General features: G+C 41.9%; 1 protein-coding gene and 1 pseudogene across 1 annotated transcript in view; one reads left to right on the plus strand and one right to left on the minus strand.

The window, feature by feature from the left end:
- Positions 1–21,154, plus strand: part of ASIP (agouti signaling protein) — a 90,921-nt gene that overhangs the window by 31,597 nt on the left and 38,170 nt on the right. The gene's annotated exons all lie outside the window — the stretch shown is intronic.
- Positions 2,719–12,499, minus strand: LOC108533065 (exportin-T-like; annotated as a pseudogene).

Genomic DNA, 21,154 nt, shown 5'->3' on the forward strand with positions numbered 1-21,154 from the left:
CATTCTCCTGCCTCAGCCTCCTGAGTAGCTGGGACTACAGGCACCTGCCACCATGCCCGGCTAATTTTTTGTATTTTTAGTAGAGAGGGAGTTTCACCATGTTAGCCAGGATGGTCTCGATCTGCTGACCTCGTGATCCACCTGCCTCGGCCTCCCAAAGTGTTGGGATTATAGGCATGAGCCACTGCGCCCAGCAATAGCATTCTTTTAATTTTGAGTTTATCTGATGTTTTCCCACCTGCCCTTATTAATTTTGATCACTCCATTGAGATATTTCCATACTTTACCCTTATAACTAATAAGCAATCTGTAGGGGAAATAGTGTAAGCAGATGCATATATCTTGCATCTATTGATGATTCTTACTTGAATCAGTTCTTACTATGATGGTTGCAAAATTAAGGTTTTCCAACTCCAGCACTGCTTTTGAGTGAGTGTAGGACTTACCAGTCAGCACTTGACATACTACTATAAGCAGGAATCCTACTAGAATGTTTATCCCCTCCAAAGCCCACTTTAAACTTAGTTGCCATTGTAACAGTGTCAAGAGGTGAGACCTTTAAGAGGTGATTAGGCCATGAGGGCTCCACCCTTGTGAATAGACTAATGTTGCTATCATTATTGCAAGGTGGGTTCACCCTTCTTGCTCCTTCTCCTCCATGATTTCTTTATCCTTCTGCCATGTGATGCCTTCTACCATGTTATGACATAGCAAAAAGTCCCTCACCAGATGCCAGCCCTTCTATCTTGGACTTACCAGCCTCCAGAACTGTGAACCGATAACTTTCTTTTCATTATAAATTACCCAGTCTGTGGTATTCTTTTATAGCAGCACAAAACAGTCTAAGACAGAAAGTTGATGCCAGAGAGTGAAGTGTTGCTATAACCAACACCTGAAAAATGTGAAAGTGGCTTTGGAATTGAGTCATAGGTAGAGACTGGGACAGTTTTGAAGTGAATACTGAAAAAGTCTGTATTGCCATGAACAGAACATTAAGGGCAATTCTGCTGAGGGTTCAGAAAAAGAGGATAGCTATAGAGAAAGTCTGAAACTTCTTAGCAATTACCCAAGTGGTTTTGATCAGAATGTTGTTAGACATATGGACAGCAACAGCAATTCTGATGAGGCTGAGGCAGGAGAATCACTTGAACCTGGGAGGTGGAGGTTGCAGTGAGCAGAGGTTGCAGTGAGCAACCTCCAGCCTGGGCGACAAGAGCGAAACTCCATCTCAAAAAAATAAAAAGATTTTCTCTGTCTTCATACATGTCTGCTTCCCCTTTGACCTTCTCTATCAAGTTATGACACAGCACAAAAATCCTTGCCAGAAGTCAGGGCCATGTCCTTGAACTTCCCTGCCTGCAGAACTATGAGCTAAACAAACATCTTTTCTTACATGAAAACAAAATTTTAAGTAAAATAAAATAAATAAACGTATTTTCTTTATAAATTACTCAGTCTTGGATATTCTGCTATAGCAATACTGAAAGGACTAAGATGGGTAGTTTTGCTTGTTCTAGAACTTAATATAAATGGAAACACACATTATGTATTATTGTGATCTGTCTCATTTCACTCAACATAATGCTTTTGAAATTCATCCATGTTGTTACTTATATCAGTAGTTCATTCTTATCAGTTATAATATTTCATTGTATACCACCATCTATTTATCCATTTTCCTATTGATAATCATTTAGATTGTTTCCAGTTTTGAGCTATTATGAACAGTGTTTCTGTGAATATTATTGTTCAAGTATTTTTGTGGACATGCATTTTGTTTCTCTTGGGTAAATATGTAGGAATGAAATTGCTGACCATAGGATAGGTGTATATTTAACTGTATAAGAAACTGCCATTCAAGACCAGCCTGGGCAACATAGCAAGATCCCATCTCTATAAAAAGAAAAAATAGCCAGATAAGGTGATGTGCACCTGTAGGCCTAGCTACTCAGGTGGCTGAGGTGAGAGGATCAGTTGAGCCAGGAGATTAAGGTTACAGTGAGCTATGATCATGCTACTGTACTCCAGCCTGGGTGACAGAGCAAGAGCCTGTCTCCAAACAAAACACACCAGAAAGCCCTGCCAGTTCTCTAAAGTATTTGTACCATTTTATGTTCCTATGAGAGTTCCGGTTGCTTTACATCTTTGCCAATATTTGGTATTGTTTGCCTTTTATATTTTAGCCAGCCTAGTGGTATCATATTGAGGTTTTAATTTGCATTTGTCTTATGACAAAGAAGACTGGCATTTTTTTTTCATGTCCTTATTGACCATTTGTTTATGTTTTGTGAAGTGTCCAAGACTTCTGCTCATTTTTCAGCTGGCCCATTTATGTTTTATTATTGACTTGTTGTTTATATGCTCTATGCTCTTTTGCCAGATACATATATTAGAGGAACTTTCTCCTATTTCTTTTTTTTTTTAGATTTCACTATGTAAAATTTATATATATAAAAAAGTATAACACTGGAGCCTAAAACCATTCTCTTTTGTAGAATACATATTGGCATTGAAACAGTTTAAACAAATGAAATGGCTATCTATAAAAACTTGGTTTTGTTTGTTGTATTCCCCCCATACTTTATGTGTCTTCACACATAAAGAAAATTTTCGAACATTTTATACTCAGCAATTTTTTAAAAAGTACACTGTTTTCCACTGCTGTGGTCTTTATAAAGGACTTGACTTAAAATTTCAAATAAAAAAATGAAAAAAGAATTAAGGTTCTAGGATAACTTTCTGTGGTCTTTTAAGAGCATCCTTTAACAGAACACATTTGGGACTGGCATGCAGGGCAGGCTTCTTTTGTCGTTTCATACCTGTATTAGGGAAAATACACCCATTTTACAGAAAAATCCCAAACATATACCGCAATAAGCTCCGAACAAGACAATGTGAAAAAGACCAGTGTGAATGGCACACAAAAATTGGCGTTCTTTAAATTAACTGGAATTCCTCATCATGAAGTAGACACAGGGAAATCCAGTCCTTAGGGCCTTGCTCTCTGGAAGAACACCTTTAAGTAATTTTTTTTTTTTTTTTTTTTTTGAGACAGAGTCTCACTCTGTTACCCACGCTGGAGTACAGTGGTGCAACCTCGGCTCACTGCAAGCTCTGCCCCCTGGGCTCACGCCATTCTCCTGCCTTAGCCTCCCAAGTACCTGGGGACTATAGGCGCCCACAACCACACCCGGCTAATTTTTTGTGTATTTAATAGAGATGGGGTTTCACCATGTTAGCCAGGATGGTCTTGATCTCCTGACCTCGTGATCCACCTGCCTCGGCCTCCCAAAGTGCTGGGATTACAGGCGTGAGCCACCATGCCCGGCTTTAAGTAATTTTTAAAAACTTCAGCATCAGACTGCTGAAGTGCTTGACAAAACTCCTGAATTATTTCTGGAACCACTTGCAAGGAGGGCAGGTATTCTTGTTGAAGATACTGAACACATTCTGGGCCTCGTTTGAGATGAATTGTTTTCAGTGTCACTGCACACTCAGATAAAGCCAATACTGTTTGTGCATCTGCCAGGTCAAAGTTTTGTTTTAAAGGTGCTAGGACACATGCAGGGACAATGTGCTTATAAACGAAATCAGCAAATCCCACTGGTCCATCTTTACCTCCCCAGAGTTCTCCCAACTTTGAGAGGACGATAAAACATGTTTTCTGTGCAGTTGGATCTGGATATTCAACTGCTCCTTGGATAACAGTAACCAGCACTTTTTCTACATTCTCTGCACCTTGATTTACTATAACTTCGCCCATCCCACTGCCTGGGACTGTTCGCAGGAAAGCAAAGTAACTCCTCCGCAACATCTGCTTCTCTAAAGCAGCAGACTGGTCATTTTCTTCCGCTGGCCGGAGCAGCACTTCAAAAACTGCATGAAGCAGGGGCATGAACATCTGTCATAAAAACGGGGATACCTGTATCTTGAATTTGTCCGTAATCTGGTTGATAAGAGGAATGGATTCCTGGAGGTCTTCTGCTTTACAATCTTTGAGCATATGTTCTGAAGCAGATGGGATGAAAGGAAGAACTTCTTCCTCCGGGCAAATAATCATTCGATGAAGGAAAGTATGTACTCCACTTCTGAGAATACCCTTGTGTAAGGGACAACTGAGGGCTGGCAAGAATGTCTGTAAACAGTTCAGATAAACTTTGGAATGGCCACATTGTTTCACAGTCTGCTTGTTGCTGAAAGCTTTACTGGTTCGACTTGCAAATCCAACAGCATGGTTGAGACAGTCTGCTAGAGAGGCTTGCCTTTCTTCATCTTGTGCCAGCATCAACTTTTCCAACAGAATTTTAAACTTTTCCATTAGTGGAGTCAACAGATTACTCATTAAGGCTTGTTTCCATTCTGCTGGGTATCACTATCAAAAATCAGCATTCCAGCTGTCTCATAAATAAAAAGTTGATCATCGCTGCTCGGTAAGGAGTGGTGGCCATTCCCAGGCGGAGGAAGCTCTAGTAAATCTTGTATTCTATTCAAAATATCCTCAATGAAGGGATTCATTTGCTTATTGAGAGATCTGACAAATCTAGAAAACAGGTAAACCGTTCTGCTCCGAACTTTTGCACTGGAATGCCGCAGACCTCTGTGCTCTAAGAAAGCCATTAGTACACATGGAATGTGCTGAGGTTCAACCTGAAAAACTTTCATATCTAACAACAGTTTCGAAGAACTCCAAAGTCACAGATGTATGCTGATAGGAACTGACTCCTGATGTTACCAGAGTTCACGTCGTATCCTGCAAAGCACTAGCTTTTGAAACATCACCTGCGAAGTGAGCACCATGAGATACTGGAAGAGCTTCTGCCAATATATACAGTAATCTTATTGCTACTCAACTTCCATAAACCATGTAGTCTGCCAATTCTGCGGTGTAGAACTAAAAACTCTGTGAACAGAGGCCAGTGGTAACTGGTGAAACTGAAGCAAGCCTGTCCAACAGTAACTTCCGTTGTTTTCTGTAGTCTACAAACATGGCTTCATCTTCACCCTCATTTTCAAAGTTATATTCTTCACCGTAAGTCAACTTTTTTCATAACGGCCAACATGATTGCCTCTACATTAGCTTTTTGCTGATCCCAGAGCACTGTAAGCTGTTTCAAAATATGAAGATAATCGTAACAAAATCCAATAATATTAGAAGAAATATCATCATCCTCATGAATTAGTAGCTGCAACATCAGTGCCACTTTTGTTTCAATAGCTTGTAGTGCCTCTTGAGCATTCTTAATATCCCCATTCTTAACTAATTTACTCCAACTAACTATCAATGACTGTCCCATTCCATTTACCAGCTTAGAAAATCTGGCCAGGAAGTCAACATCTTCCTGGTCAATGCTGAAAAACCCAGCAGACTGTAATACTTGATACAAAGATTCTACTAGTTTCATTTTATCAATAGGGTCCATTCCTTTATTTACAACTTCAAATAAACAGTCATATGCTTCTTCCCATAGAACTTCTATTGACATCTGACCTAGCCGCATATTTATAAACCTATCATTGGCTATAAGGGATAAGTCTATCCAAGAGACATAAGTCCCCACTACTTCAAGGCACTGATACGACACTTCAGAATTAGTATACTGATAATTCTGTAATATTTGATACCATGATTCCACCAGATTTGGAATGCACTGTTCCCTCATGGTATCTTTTATGAGAGTATTCCTAGGAGCCTCCTCTGATGTACGCAAGCACCACATCACGATCCAACAACTCTGAATCAATAGCCATGAGGATTCGCAGGTACAGATCTACTCCCCTTGGATTTAGATCCACTACTGAGAAAATGTAAAAAAAAAAAAAAAAAACTTGGGCCACTTAGTGAGATATTCTGTTAACAAAAAGCAAGGCGAAGACTTGGGCGGCTTTATTTCGTATGAAGGTCTTCTCTGGTTGGGGATTCAGCTTCTGAACTTACAGCCGTGATATGAGCGTCTCCCTAATTAGTTGTTGTTGAACAGTGGTTAGTTCTGAATATTTCTATTTAACTTGATGTTCCAGTACTTGAAAGCAGAAAAACTTCACATGATCATCACTATACGTACTCTGGGCTAGAGCTTCAGCACACACCTGCCAGGCATCTGGGGAAATCTTTAACTGCTCAAAATAGGCCAGGGCCCTTTTCTAAAGTCTGAATCAGCATTTGGATTTAGCCCTAATAGAGCCTGTTCATCCACCCTTGCTGCTATACTTGGAGTTCTGATCCCACAGAGGAATTCATAAACATCTTCCTTATCACTCCATCTCTCCTCCCAGCCTGCAGTCCAGATGGTTAGCCAGCGGAGCGGCACACAGAGAGCAGGGAGAGCGGCCCTCGTCCTTGTCACCGCAGTCCTCGCCACGGCCGCAGCGCCAACGCCAGAGACGGAGCTGGACGGGACTGCAGGCCCCTCGTCGCTCCGCGTCCCCTGGCACCTTCTCTTGCGTGACACCGGGCAGGCAGGCAGGCAGGCAGGGAGGCAAACAAGCAAGCAAGCGGGCGGGGTCGGCGCCCTAGGAAGGAAAAGAGCGCAAGAGCGGCTAACACCGCCGCGGTCGCCGCTGAGTCAGCGCGAAGCGCGCTCTCCAGGCCGGTGCAGCGCCAGCAGGCGCGGGGGCCAGCAGTCTCATGGAGAGTGCCGGCGTTAGCCCGCGGGCTGGGGCCGTCTCCTGTCTATTTCTTACTTATTCCTTTCAAAATGGTGTCTTATGATAAGCAAAAAAATTAATTTTCTTGAAATCCAATATTTTATTTTTACTTTTATGGTTAGTACATTTTATGTTCTACCTATGAAAGTTCTGTCTACTCCATAGTCACAAAGATATACTTCTAGAAGTTTTATGGTTCTAGTTTTTAATGTAGGTCTACGATCCATCTTGAATTAATTTTTTGTATGGAATGCCATAGGAGTCAGAGTTGTCTTTCCATAGAGATACCCAGTTGTTTTACACATCTGTTAAATAGGCGTTCCTTTGCCTCATTGAATTGATTTGATGCCTTGGTTGGTCCTCAGTTGACTATATATGTGTAGATCTATTTTTGGACTTGATCCTGTTCCATTAATCTGTATCTATCTACTCTAGCTTTATGGCAAATCTTGAACTTGTGAGTATAAATATTCTAAATTTGTTCTTTTTTCAATATTGTTTTGATTATTCTAGGTCCTTTGCATTTCCATATAAATTTTAGAACCATGTTGTCAATTTCTTCAAAAAAGCCTGTTGAGCTCTAGCCTGTTGAAGTTCTATATGATGTTATCTCTCTCCAGAAGGGTTTACTTTTGTTTCTGTCAAGCGAACAGGCTAGAGGCTGAAACTTTCATCTAACAAGTGTCTGAGGAAGTCAAAGCTGGGCTTTATGAGAGCTGGTCTATTCCGAGTTTGCCCTTATCCCTAGAGTGGAGGCTTCATGGTCCCAGCTGAAACCCTGGAGAGGCTGGGCACGGTGGCTCACGCCAGTAATCCCAACAATTTGAGAGGCCGAGGCAGGTGGATCATTTGAACCCAGGAGTTCAAGACCAGCCTGGGCAATATGGCGAAACCCCATCTCTACAAAAAAAATACAAAAATTAGCTGGGCGTGGTGGTGGGCGCCTGTAGTCCCAGATACTCGGGAGGCTGAGGCAGGAGAATCGCTTGAACCTGGGATGCACAAAGTGGCATCACCCATTTATCATTTTTTATTACTGAGCAATAGCAGCATGCAGGTCTTATAGCTGGATACTTCTGGGGAGCACTCCTCCTATTTGCTTTTAGATACTGATAGTGGAATCTGTTCACCGTAGCTTAATCCCAGGAATTTTTCACAGTGCTGCATTTAACAGGGGGAATCAGGCTGCTGGAGATGGCAGTAGCAAGGGGAAAGAAGCATGTGTTCTTTTCGGCAATTTTTTTTTTTTTTTTTTTTTTTTGAGACGGAGTCTTGCTCTGTCACCCAGGCTGGAGTGCAGTGGCACAATGTCTGCTCACTGCAAGCTCCACCCCCCGGGTTCATGCCATTCTCCTGCCTAAGCCTCCAGAGTAGATGGGACTACAGGTGCCCGCCACCACTCCTGGCTAATTTTTTTGTATTTTTAGTAGAGACGGGGTTTCATCATGTTCACCAGGATGGTCTCGATCTCCTGACCTCGTGATCCTCCCGCTCCGGCCTCCCACAGTGCTGGGATTACAGCCGTGAGCCACCGCACCCGGCCCCTTTTCAGCAATTTTAACCCTCTGAAGTTTCTCAACCTAAATGTGAGAATAGCTGGAAACCTATGGCTCTTATATACAGATGAACACTATGGGCAGTTATATAGACTTCCAAACATGTACACATTACATATTCAAATGTATACAAATATAGACTCAAAGCTCCTGGGAAACAGGTAGTATAAGAAAAGGAAGCCTAACCTTAGGCTAAACTAGACAATGTCATGTAATACACTCTATACTGTGTGGAAAGAGGTGATCCAAGTGATCCTCTTGAGGAAGGAGAGAATCAAGGAGTAAAAACTAACTTTTGTGGATGTTTGTTATGTGCCAAGTGTGGTGCTTAAACACCTTTTCTCTCTTTACACATTCAATCATCATAATGATCCTATAGAACAGGTATTGTTATCCCCATCTTTAATTTAATATCCCAAAAGGCCATACCCAAGGCCAGGAGCTAGTGTATTTGCAAAGCCAAGATTCATATCTAATTCTGCCTGGCTCCAAAACTTATTCTCTGAAAGTAGGAAAGAGAGGCAGAAGTTCTTATTTAAACAAACTCTTTTATAGAATTTCCAAGCAAAATATAATTAATAAATTTGCTTACTGTTTCTCTCTCACAGTGGTCAACAGCATTAATCTCAGTGAATAACACTGTATAAGCACTAACTAGAATAAAAGTGCTCAGTTACTAGGTTTTGATGGGCAAGTGTAAGGTTGCTTGTGGGTGGTGAGAGGAACAGAGCACAGAAATGTTAACATTCACAAACTTTCTGAACACCTGAGCACTGAGCTGGGAACCCAGAATATAAAGATAAAAAACACAAAACATGAGCCGGGAGTGGTGGCTCATGCCTGCAATCCCAGCACTTTGGGAGGCCAAGGCAGGCGGATCTCGAGTTCAGCAGATCGAGACCATCCTGGCTAACATGGTGAAACCTCATCTCTACTAAAAATACAAAAAAATTAGCTGGGTGTGGTGGCGGGCGCCTGTAGTCTCAGCTACTTGGGAGGCTGAGGCAGGAGAATGGGGTGAACCTGGGAGGTGGAGCTTGCAGTGAGCCGAGATCACAGTACTGCACTCCAGCCTGGGTGACAGAGTGAGACTCTGTCTCAAAAAAAAAAAAAAAAAAAAAAAAAAGATTACAAAACATGATCATTATCTTCCAAAGTTTACAGTCTAGTTACTTCAGAGATGGTTTATGTGCCATCTACACGTATAGAATTGACATACCTATAAAAGGAACAGATTTAAAAAAAAAACTAGTAAGCCTGGACCTTCTCTCATGAAACTCAAAGTCTAAGGGGGAATCAGACTAATAAATGGGCATTTTCAATACAAGAGATTAAGTTAATAGTAAGCACAAGGGCCGGGTGCAGTGGCACACGCCTGTAATCCCAACACTTTGGGAGGCTGAGGCAGGCAGATCACTTGAACCCAGGAGTTCAAGACCAGCCTGGGCAACATGACAAAACCCTGTCTCTACAAAAAATACAAAAATTAGCCAGGTGTGGTGGCATGCACCTTTAGTCCCAGCTACTCGGGAGGCTGAGGCGGGAGGATCACTTGAACCCAGGAGGCAGAGGTTGCAGTGTGCCGAGATCATGCCACTGCACTCCAGCCTGGATGACAGGGCGAGATCCTCTCTCAAAAAACAAAAAAAGTAAGCACAAGGTGTCATGAGACCATGGAGAGTGAGCATTTAACTCAACACAAGGAATCAGGGAAGCAGGAAGCAATTACTTCTGAACTGACGTAGGGAGGCAGAATGAATTCATTTCACATGCTTAGCACGGAACACTGACAGTATATGTGTTCTAAACAGAATAATACAGATTATATGGTACCATAGAAAGTCAGTGACTCATGATTGATGTATTTCCTGAATAACTAAAGAGTGTTTGCTATCAGACTATTAATCTTCCTTTCTCTTCCCTATGCTTTTGTCGCTCCAAAAGCCCATTGTGGGAATTTTTTTCTTCCTTTCTTTCTTCTTTCCTTCTTTTTTTTTTTTTTTTCAGTGAAGGAGGATGTCATAAGAGCTGGAGAAACTGAGGAGGTCTTCAAGCAGAATGTGGGACTTGAAGAGTATGTGGAATATAAAAAGAGGATGTTGAAAGGGAAATAAATGGCAGGGCCGGGCGCGATGGCTCACGCCTGTAATCCCAGCTCTTTGGGAGGCTGAGGCAGGTGGATCAATGAGATCAGGAGATCGAGACCATCCTGGCTAACATGGTGAAACCCCGTCTCTACTAAAAATACAAAAAAATTGGCTGGGCATGGTGGCGGGCGCCTGTAATCCCAGCTACTTGGGAGGCTGAGGCAGGAGAATGGCGGGAACCCGGGAGGCGGAGCTTGCAGTGAGCCAAGATGGCGCCACCACACTCCAGCCTGGGCGACAGAGTGAGACTCCGTCTCAAAAAAAAGAAAAAAGAAAAGAAAAGAAAGGGAAACAAATGGCAAATGTTGACTCAGTCAGCTTGCATTTATTGGGCCCTACCCTGCCTCTTTTTATCACGTTCCGGGGACACTGAGATGAATCTGACCCATGGGTTGAAATCAGCAGGACACATATGTGGGCAACAAATGGAAAACATATGTAGAATAGTTAGAAGTAAAGTCTAATAAGCAAAATGGGATAGGTTATAAAGGGCCTGGAAAACAGACACATTTAGACTTGATATGGATGATACCAGGAGTCCTTTTAGGTTTTTGAGCAGAAAGTAGGTGGAAAAGATTTTAGAAAGAGAAGACTGGAACCATATAGACTAAGAAGGTGTGTGTGAGCCTAATTCTGGCAGTAAAGATCTCTAGGGCATGGCAGAAGGAATAGAAAGAAAAGAGCAAAGGATATTGTAATGAAAAGATTAGGCCAGGCACAGTGGCTCACACCTGTAATCCCAGCACTTTGGGAGGCCAAGGTGGATGGATTGCTTGAGCTCAGGAGTTCAAGACCAGTCTGGGCAACATGGCAAAACCTCATCGCTACAAAAAAATACAAAAATTAGCCAGGCATGTGAAGGGGTGGCCTGCCCCTCCACACCTGTGGGTGCTTCTCGTTAGGTGGAACGGGAGACTTGAGAAAAAGAATAATACACAGAGACAAAGTATAGAGAAAGAAAAGCGGGGCCTAGGGGACCAGTGCTGTGCTTACAGAGGACCCACACCGGCACCAGCCCCTGAGTTCCCTCAATATTTATTGCTCAAAAGATAAGGGAGTAAATCAGCAGTAAGACATACAGATACACGGAGATGTTCCATTTACCCAGGGACGGGCAGGAGACAGATTTTTTCTTTTACTGAGATTTAAGAGAATGGTACTGACCTTCAACCACAAGCAGGCTTTAAGCATTTGCCTAACAAAGCACATTCCTTACAGCCCAAAATCTTTTCAACCTTAATTACCACAGCGATGTCTCTAGCAAGGACAGGATGGGGGTAGAGTCACAGATTAACAGCATCTCAAATACAGAGCCAAATGGAGTCTCTTAAATTTACTTCTTTCTATATAAACACAGTAACAAGCTGACCTCTCTTTTCCCCACAGGCATGGTGGCATGCGCCTGTAGTCCCAGCTACTTGGGAGGCTGAAGTGGGAGGATTGCTTGAGCCTGGGAGATAGAGGCTGCAGTGAGCCATGATTGTGCCACTGCACTCCAGCCTGGGCAACAGAGTAAGACCCTATCTCAAAAATAAATAGATAAGTAAAAAGAAAAGATTGACCAGGCATGTGGATATAAAGAATCTTTAGCTCTAGGATACCAGTTTTTGCCATGGAAAACACACAGTTACAGCTCATAAAACCTAAAAGAATTTGAGTTGGCAATGGAAGGCTACAGGGAGGAAGGATAATTTAAAAAAAAAAAAAAAAAAGGCTACTGATGGAGGATTAGGCTGTAGCTGCTACGATCTACAGCTTATAAGTAGCCCAGGCCTTAGGTGTTTTCCATTGTGGTTTAGGGATCCGGAACTGTGGAGTGTCTTTTGAAAAACCAGTAAGGACCCCTGACTCAGAATCATTGCTTAGAGGGCAGTATTGAGCAACTCTGAAACTAGATGTAGAACAGGTGTCATTTTAGAAGCCTAACATGCAGAGAAACTTGTAAAAAATATATATTTTTTTTTCAGGCCCTAGATTCTGAGATCCTTTTTTGCAGATCTGAAGTGGGAGCCAGGAATATTTAACAAGCTCTAAGGTGATGGTAATGCAAAAGTTACCCAGGAGACCCTTTGAGAAATACTTACGGAAAGATGAGCTGTCTCCTTGGGATGACTGAGCTGGTGTCTGTGCATATGCCTTCTCAGGATCCATGTGACTTTACCACACCAAGCCTTAAGACTGCCAGACTGTTCTCTCCCATGAAAGCCATTCTGCACCACTGGCCATAAAGAGGGACTCTCATGTGCCAGGAGACTGGCCCAAACAGGACTTTTGAGTGGCTCTGAGGCCTATAGACGTCAAAAGTGTTTGTAAGAATAGTCATCACAACATAGTAATGAATCAGAAACATGAGTACATTTTCTTAAATGGCCCTGTGGGGACTGGAGCTAAAAAGGGAGAGGTACTCAGATTCAGGGGTCTAGCAGAATCCTTGCTTGAGAAAACCAAGTAAGACAGCCAAAGAGGACTCCTGGGATTGCCTCACCAGGACTTCTGAGGCGACTCTAATGAAATGACCTAGAAGTCTGGTGGAGTGGCTCCCACACTGGCCTAATCCTGGTTAAAATTGCACAAACAGGGTGCACTGACAGTCTCTGGGACACAAAGCAGGTCTAATATTCAAAGCTTGGCAAACATAACCAAGACTTTTTCTCTTTCCTTTGAATTACTTTAGTTGCCTAATTTGTTGTCCCATATGCCACTTAGTTCTTTTTGTTTTATATTAAGAGTTGTGCTCTTGTCTCAATCTTCTTTCTAGATTGGATCCTGCATGTTTTTCATCTTTATACTCCTGGCAGCCCTACCACTAAGCTTCCTGAAATATAGCACGTTTGTTTTTTGGGGGTTTTGTTTGTTTGTTTGTTTTGAGACAGAGTCTTGCTCTGTCTCCCAGGCTGGAGTGCAATGTCACAATCTCGGTTCACTGCAACCTCTGCCTCCTGGGTTCAAGCGATTCTCCTGCCTCAGCTTCCTGAGTAGCTGGGATTACACGTGCATGCCACCACCCCTGGCTAATTTTTGTGTTTTTATTGAGACGGGGTTTCACCGTGTTGGTCAGACTGATCTCAAACTCCTGATCCCGTGATCTGCCTGCCCTGGCCTCTCAAAGTTCTGGGATTACAGGTGTAAGCCACCGCGCCCTGCCTGCACCTTTGTTATATAGAAAATTCTTATCAACATTATTGTCTACTTTTAGACTTTATTTTGTTCTATTGAACTATTCTGGTTCTAGTACCACACATTAAAATTATACGTTTATAATACTTTTTAACATCTGACAGGATGTGCTCCCCTTATCATCCTTCTTTTTCAATATTTTGTCATTCTCAGTTTTTCTCAGATCAACTTCAGATGTAATTTACAAAAAAAATTAAAATTACATTGGTATTTAGATGGAAATTATGTTAAATTTATGTGTTAATCTGGAGAAGTTTTGTTTTATAATAATAATTCTTACCATGAAGGAAAATAGCTTATCTCTCCACTGATTCATGTTTTTTCTCATGTCTCTTAGTAGAGTGTATAGCTTTTTTCATATAAGTTCTCATAATTGCTTGAATATATTCCTAATTATTTTATTTTGTTGTTTCGGCTATGAATGAGATCTGTTTTGTTCATTTTAATGGGTTCTTATTGGCATATACAAAACCACTGATTTAAAATACTTATATAATAAACTAGATGTGCGCCTACTTTTTTTTTTTCTTTTTTTGAAACGGAGTCTCACTCTGTCGCCCAGGCTGGAGTGTAGTGGCGCAGTCTCGGCTCACTGCAACTTCCACCTCCCAGGTTCAAGCGATTCTCCTGCCTCAGCCTCCTGAGTAGCTGGGATTACAGCTATGTGCCACCACACCCAGCTAATTTTTGTATTTTTAGTAGAGACGGGGTTTCACCATGTTGGGCAGGCTGGTCTTGAACTCCTGACCTCAGGTAAGGAGGTCACCCACCTCAGCCTCCCGAAGTGCTGGAATTACAGGTCAGCTGATGTATACCTACTTTAGAAAGTGTGTCTCTTATGTCAGCTTACCATTATTGTCCATGTAATTTGCCATTTTAGCAGACTAAAAAAGAAAAGCTATATGACATTTTCAATAAATACATTAAAAATTTGACAAAATTCAATGTTCATTCTGATTTTTTTTTTAACTTTTTTATTTTGAGATGGAGTCTTGCTCTGTCACCCAGGCTGGAGTACAGTGGCACGATTTTGGCTCACTGCAACTTCTGCCTCCTGGGTTCAAGTGATTCTCCTGCCTCAGCCTCCCCGGTAGCTGGGACTACAGGTGCACCCCACAAGGCCTGGCAAATTTTGTAGTTTTAGTAGAGACAGGGTTTTGCCATGTTGGCCAGACTTGTCTCGGATGCCTGACCTCAAGCGATCACCTGCCTCAGCCTCCTAAAGTGCTAGGATTACAGGAATGAGCCACTGCACGCCGCCTGATTTTTTTAAAAAAAAGTCTTAACAAACTAAGAATAGAAAGGAACTTCCTCAGTCTGATAAAGCTCACCTACAAAAAATCTACAGCTAACTTACATACTTAATTTTTTAATGTTTTATAGAGATGGGGTCTTGCTAAGTTGACCAGGCTGGTCTTGAACTCCTGGCCTCAAGTCATCATCCCATCTTGGCCTCCCCAAAGTGCTTGGATTGCAAGTGTGAGCCACCACACCTGGCCCTATACTTGATTAAAGACCAAATGTTTTCTTCTACAATAAGGAACAAGGCAAGGATGTCTGCTCTCACATCTTCCATTGAACTCTCTACTGGACATTCCAGTTAATTCAGTAAGGCAAGAACAAGGAATAAAAAAACAGTAAGCTTGGAAATGAAACAGTAAAACTATTTATTTGCAAAAGGCATGATTGTTTATGTAAAAAATCCAATGAAGACCTTAAAAAGTCTGCTAGAACTAATAAATGAGTTTAGCAAGTTTGAAGCATACAAGATTAATATACAGAAATTAGTGTATTTCTATATTGTAGCAAAGACAATACAAATTGAAATGTTAAAAAATACCATTTATAATAGCACCAAAAATATTAAATTCTTAATGATAAATCTGTTCAAGAATCATACACTGAAACCATAAGACAGTGAGAGAAATTAATACCTAAATAAGTAAAGAGATATACCAGGCTGGGCGTGGTGGCTCACACCTGTAATCCCAGCACTTTGGGAGGCCGAGGCAGGTGGATCATGAGGTCAAGAGATCAAGATCATCCTGGGCAACATGGTGAAACTCCATCTCTACTAAAAATACAAAAATTAGCTGGGCATGATGGTGCACACCTGCAGTCCCAGCTACTCGGGAGGCTAAGGCAGGAGAATCACTTGAACCCAGGAGGTGGAGGTGGCAGTGAGCTGAGATCGTGCCACTGCACTCCAGCCTGGCGACAGAGTGAGACTCTGTCTCAAAAAAAAAAGGAGAGATATGCCATATTCTTGGATCAGAGGACTCAATATTGTTCTGATGTCAGTTTTCCCCATGTTTATCTGTAGATTCAACACAACTCCAATCAAAATCCCAGTAGGTTTTAGTAGAAATTGACAAGTTTATTCTAAAATTCATGTGGAAATACAAAGGACTTAGAGTAATCACAACTTCAAAAAAGAACAGTTTGAAGACTTACTCTCCCTGACTTCCAGACTTGGAGAATAATAAACACAATGTAGTATTGCTATAAAGATAGATAAGTCAGTAGTTTAGAATAGAGAGTCCGGGAACAGACTCACACATGTATGGTCAAGTGATCTCCCACAAGGTACAAAATATAGTCTTTTCAGCAAATGGTACTGGAACAGTTAGCCATATGCAATAAAATGAACTTCAATTCATAACCTCACACCATATACAAAATTAATTCAAAATGGGCTGTAGACATAAATGTAAAATCTAACACTATAGAACTTTTAAAAGAAAACATAGAAGAAATCTTTTGTGACTTTGAATTAAGCAAAAGAAAAGCACAATCCATAACAGAAGCATTAAATTGGGCTTTGTCAAAATTAAGAACTTCTATCAAAAGACGCTGTTAAGAACAATGAAAATTCAATCCTCTGACTGGGAGAAAATATTTACAAATAACTTATCTGACAAAGAACTTGTATCCAGAATATAGTTTTAAAAATAAGAAACACTACCCAGTTTTTTAAATGAACAAAAGATTTGAACGGATACTCTACCAAAAAATATGCAAATTGAAATAAGCTCATACAGATGGAAATAAGCTTATTAGGGAAATACAAATTACACTGCAATGAGATACTACTATGTACCTATTAGAATTTCTCAAATTAAAAAGACTGACTATAGCAAGTGTTGACAAGGACATTGAGTAAATGGAACTCTCAGATATGTCAGGTGTAGGATTTGACTTTACCCTACTTATAAGCTAATAAGTTAGCTTGTTATTTCATGAATTCTAACAGAAGTCATGAGACTTAGGTCAGAGACAATGAACTTTATTATTCACCACACAGCAAGCAGCATGAGCATTAACTTTTGCATCAGCTCTTGCTCCCTAAGTCCAACAGGGACAACACAAAGGCCCAGATGAAGGTCTACACATGTGGTAGATGTGTTACATGACAATAGCACTGAGTTTGGGGAACCCACTGTTTTATAGAAAGCAGTAAGCAAACTTGCTTTTTAACCCAGGGAGATATTACTTCACACCTCAAAGTTGCTTGCTGCAAAGACAAGCCTGAGAAATGGCCTGGCTAAAGAGCAGTCATTACCTTACATTCTTGGTATACTCTATAAGATGAGGAGGAGCATAAGAGACTCATGGCAGAATGTCTCTCAACAGCATCCACCCTCAGTTCTACATCATCTTGGCTTCTTGGGAGATTTTCACTTGAGCATGCCATTCTGCAGGCCATTTTGATTAATCTGATTAGTAGAGGTTGGAACCAAATCCATTCAATTTATCTCATACAGCATAGAGCACTGTCAATAAATCCCCAAGCAGCAAGATGAGACAAACCTGCAGTATTGACCTCAGAGTCCCAGATTCAGCCATCTGTGAATAAGTCCCAGGTGGATCAGGGACTTATTTTAGACATCCAGTATACAGTTTAAGGCCAGTCTCAATCACCATACATAGCATAACCAAGGCCACTCAGGCATCAGGAGAGGCATATGATTTTGTATCAGTCAGATTAAAATACAGTTGTGCCAGTCTGTGTTCATCCACCTTTGACAGCACCAGGCATAGAAGGCATAGTGTCAGGCATGTCCACATGAATTTCTCTGTTTTAATAGCACATCGACTGGTTTGACAAATCCAGCAGCAGATGAGATTGACTGCCTGATGACAGTGTGCGTCAAACAAACCATGTAACTGTTTGCCAGGTTGTAGTGCTGGATCTAAGGGACAAAGAGAACATTAACTGTTCCCTACCTCTCCACACTTCCTGGGGTTTAACATGTTCTCCCTCCAGGTACTGGGATCGTTATTCTCCTTCCACAGTTACAAAATCAGTGTATTCCAACCCAGTAGCTATAACTTCACCTTTTCTCCAATTCTTCCCCACTCACACCAACACTTTTCATCTGAAAGAGTCAATTGTGAGTGGGACGAGCTTTTTTTTATTTTTATTTTTTTAGAGACAGAGACAGAGTCTCGCTCTGTCGCACAGGCTGGAGTGGAGTGCAGTGGCGTGATCTCGGCTCACTGCAAGCTCCACCTCCCCGGTTCACGCCATTCTCCTGCCACAGCCCCCTGAGTAGCTGGGACTACAGGCACCTGCCACCAGGCCCAGCTAATTTTTTTGTATTTTTTTTTATTAGAGATGGGGTTTCACCCTGTTAGCCAGGATGCTCTTGATCTCCTGACCTCGTGATCTGCCTGCCTTGGCCTCCCAAAGTGCTGGGATTACAGGCCTGAGCCACTGCACCTGGCCAACAATAGCATTTAAAAAAAAAAAAAATCAGAGACCCGTTATATCTCGAATCCTACCCAACTTGGGCAACTATTTGAAGACTTAGTGAGAAGTGTACTCAACCGAATGGTCATTGTCCTCATGACATAGGACCTTGTCAGTCTAACAAAGAATTCATGTGACTGTCCTAGAATTAAATTTGAATCCTCCAGATCAATTTTTTCCTGGGCTGTCCTTCAGAGGTTTTCAAACTCAGGCTGGAATGGAGTTGCTGTTAGGGAAAAGAAAGGTACATTGTGCCCAGGAATGGTCAGGCAGAACCCTGAATTTTCAAAAGAGGTCTATAAAACTATCCATCCTATTCATTCTAATCATTAACCAGTAAAGTTAAGAGGAGACGATTTAGCCATGACAAGGAATGAAGTACTGATATGTGCTACCACATGGATAAACTTTGAAAACATTTTGCTAAGTGAAAGAAGCCAGCCACAAAGACTGCATACTGTAGGATGGTTGCACAACTCTGTGAATATACTAAAAACCTTCAAAAGGGTGAATTTTATGATATGTGAATTACATCTCAATAAAGCTGTTTTTTTAATTAAAAGTTTATTCCATCTCTCAATAATATCACCAGTCTGAAGATAATAAGGGGAATGAATTGGCTACCAAATACTTTGACTATAAACCCATTGTTGATGAGTTTTTGCACTAAAAAATGCAGTATTATCACCATCCAGAAAGCCAAAATCATGACACAGATTAGTTTCAAGGCCACAGTGATATAGCCAGAGTTGGCTGATTAGACTAGAACAGCAAAACCATTACCTGAGAAAAAGTCAACAGCAATAAGATGGAATAGCTTGGACGAGGTCAAAGGTCTGATGTCACCGATTTACCAGGAGCCAGTCAACACTCTGCAGCCAGTCAATACTCAGTGCAATATGGCCTCTTTCACCATGAGACAAATAGGCTAACTTTTGGCAGAGGTCACAAGTCTGGCATGTAGTGTCAGCTTCTGCATCAGAAACACAGAGTCCCTTACTTTGTGCCTAGTTGATGATGATGTTGCCATCTCCAGTGTGATGATGGATCTAGGTGGCAACTGTGGCCATCTGATTGGCACAAGCTTGATCAAAAGCTTGATTCTAGTTGGTCTCATCAGAGAATGAGCCCTTACCATGTACACCACAACTACACCACAACAGTGATCCAGACTGTTTGGTGGCTGCAATTTGTTTCCAGGGCTCATGACCCAAAGAGAGGTGCCTTTAATCTGCCAGTCTGTAATCTTCTAAGTATCAGACAAGACCACTAGTGCCTAAGAATCAGTAAAAATATAGCATAACTAGTCAGTCCTAAGGGAAAGGTGATAGCTCTTATTTTAGACCATTGTGCTAATTGGCCCTTAATGCAGTAGGTCTTCTAGAGTTGTGGTTGGGGCCAGGCATCCAGTGGCACTATCAGCCTTCTTTCTTTTTTCTTTTCTCTTTTCTTTTCTTTTTTTCTTTCTTTTCCTTTCTTTTTTCCTTCCTTCCTTCCTTCCTTCCTTCCTTCCTTCCTTCCTTCCTTCCTTCCTTCCTTCCTTCCCTTTCTTTCTTTCCTTTCTTTCTTCCTCACTCTGTTGCCCAAGTGTATATGACGGACTGCATATACGACAGTGGTCCTATAAACCAGCCTGACCAACATGGCGAAACCCCATCTCTACTAAAAATACAAAAATTTGCCAGGGGTGGTGGCAGGCTCCTGTAATCCCAGCTACTCGGGAGGCCGAGGCTGAGGCTGAGCCAGGAGAATCAGTTGAACCCAGGAGGCAGAGGTTGCAGTGAGCCGAGATGGCGCCACTGCACTCAGCCTGCGTGACAGAGCGAAACTCAGAAAACAAACAAACAGTTTACTGTAAAACAGTATGTCATGTTATACCCACAGTATCCTCATATATTTCGTGTTTACTGCATCTCTTATTTGCACACTATTTTCTCTTGCATTTGATTTAATCTCATGTTGTTTTTTTCATCGTGGCTCCTAAAGCATACAAAATCCATGGCTAATGTTGCCAGTAAGAGGCCACATCAAGTGACTGACCTAGAAATTAAATTTAAAGTAATTAAGAGCTACAAAGGTAAAAAGTCAGTGATGATTATTGCTTACTAGTCAGGCATGTCCCGTTCCACCATAGCTACCATCTTGAAGAACAAGAGCAAAGTGACTGAAGCTGTTAAAGAATCTGCTTCAGCTGGGCGCAGTGGCTCACGCCTGTAATCCCAGCACTTTGGGAGGCCAAGGTGGGCAGATCATGAGGTCAGGAGTTCGAGACCAGCCTGACCAACATGGTGAAACCCCGTCTCTACTAAAAACACAAAAATTAGCCGGGTGTGATGGCAGGCACATGTAATCCCAGCTACTTGGGAGGCTGAGGCAGGACAATCGCTTCAATCGGGGAGGCCAAGGCTGCAGTGAGCTGAGACCATGCCATTACACTCCAGCCTGGGTGACACAGCGAGACTCCATCTCAAAAACAAAGAAAAAAAAGAATCTGCTTCACTGACGGCAAGGAGACTAACAAAAGTTCACGAAGGGTCTATATGGGATATGGAGAAACTTCTAATGACCTAGATTGAAGACCAGGCAACAGAAGCATATCTCTCTTAGCATGATAACAATCATGGCCAAAACAAAGTTTGTTTGTGATGTTGAGAGAAAAGTCCGGCTGGGCATGGTAGTGCATGCCTGTGGCCCCTACTACTCAGGAGGCAGAGATGGGAGGATTGCTAGAGCCCAGAAGTCAAAGCTGAAGTGGGCTCATGATCATGCCACTGCACTCCAGCCTGTGTGACAGAGTGAGACTCTGTGAAAGAAAGAAGGAAAGAAAGAAGGAAGGAAGGAAGGAAGGAAGGAAGGAAGGAAGGAAGGAAGGAAGG

Source organism: Rhinopithecus bieti, unplaced genomic scaffold (genome assembly GCF_001698545.2).
Source record: "Rhinopithecus bieti isolate Rb0 unplaced genomic scaffold, ASM169854v2 scaffold_65, whole genome shotgun sequence".
Classification (NCBI taxonomy): Eukaryota; Metazoa; Chordata; class Mammalia; order Primates; family Cercopithecidae; genus Rhinopithecus; species Rhinopithecus bieti.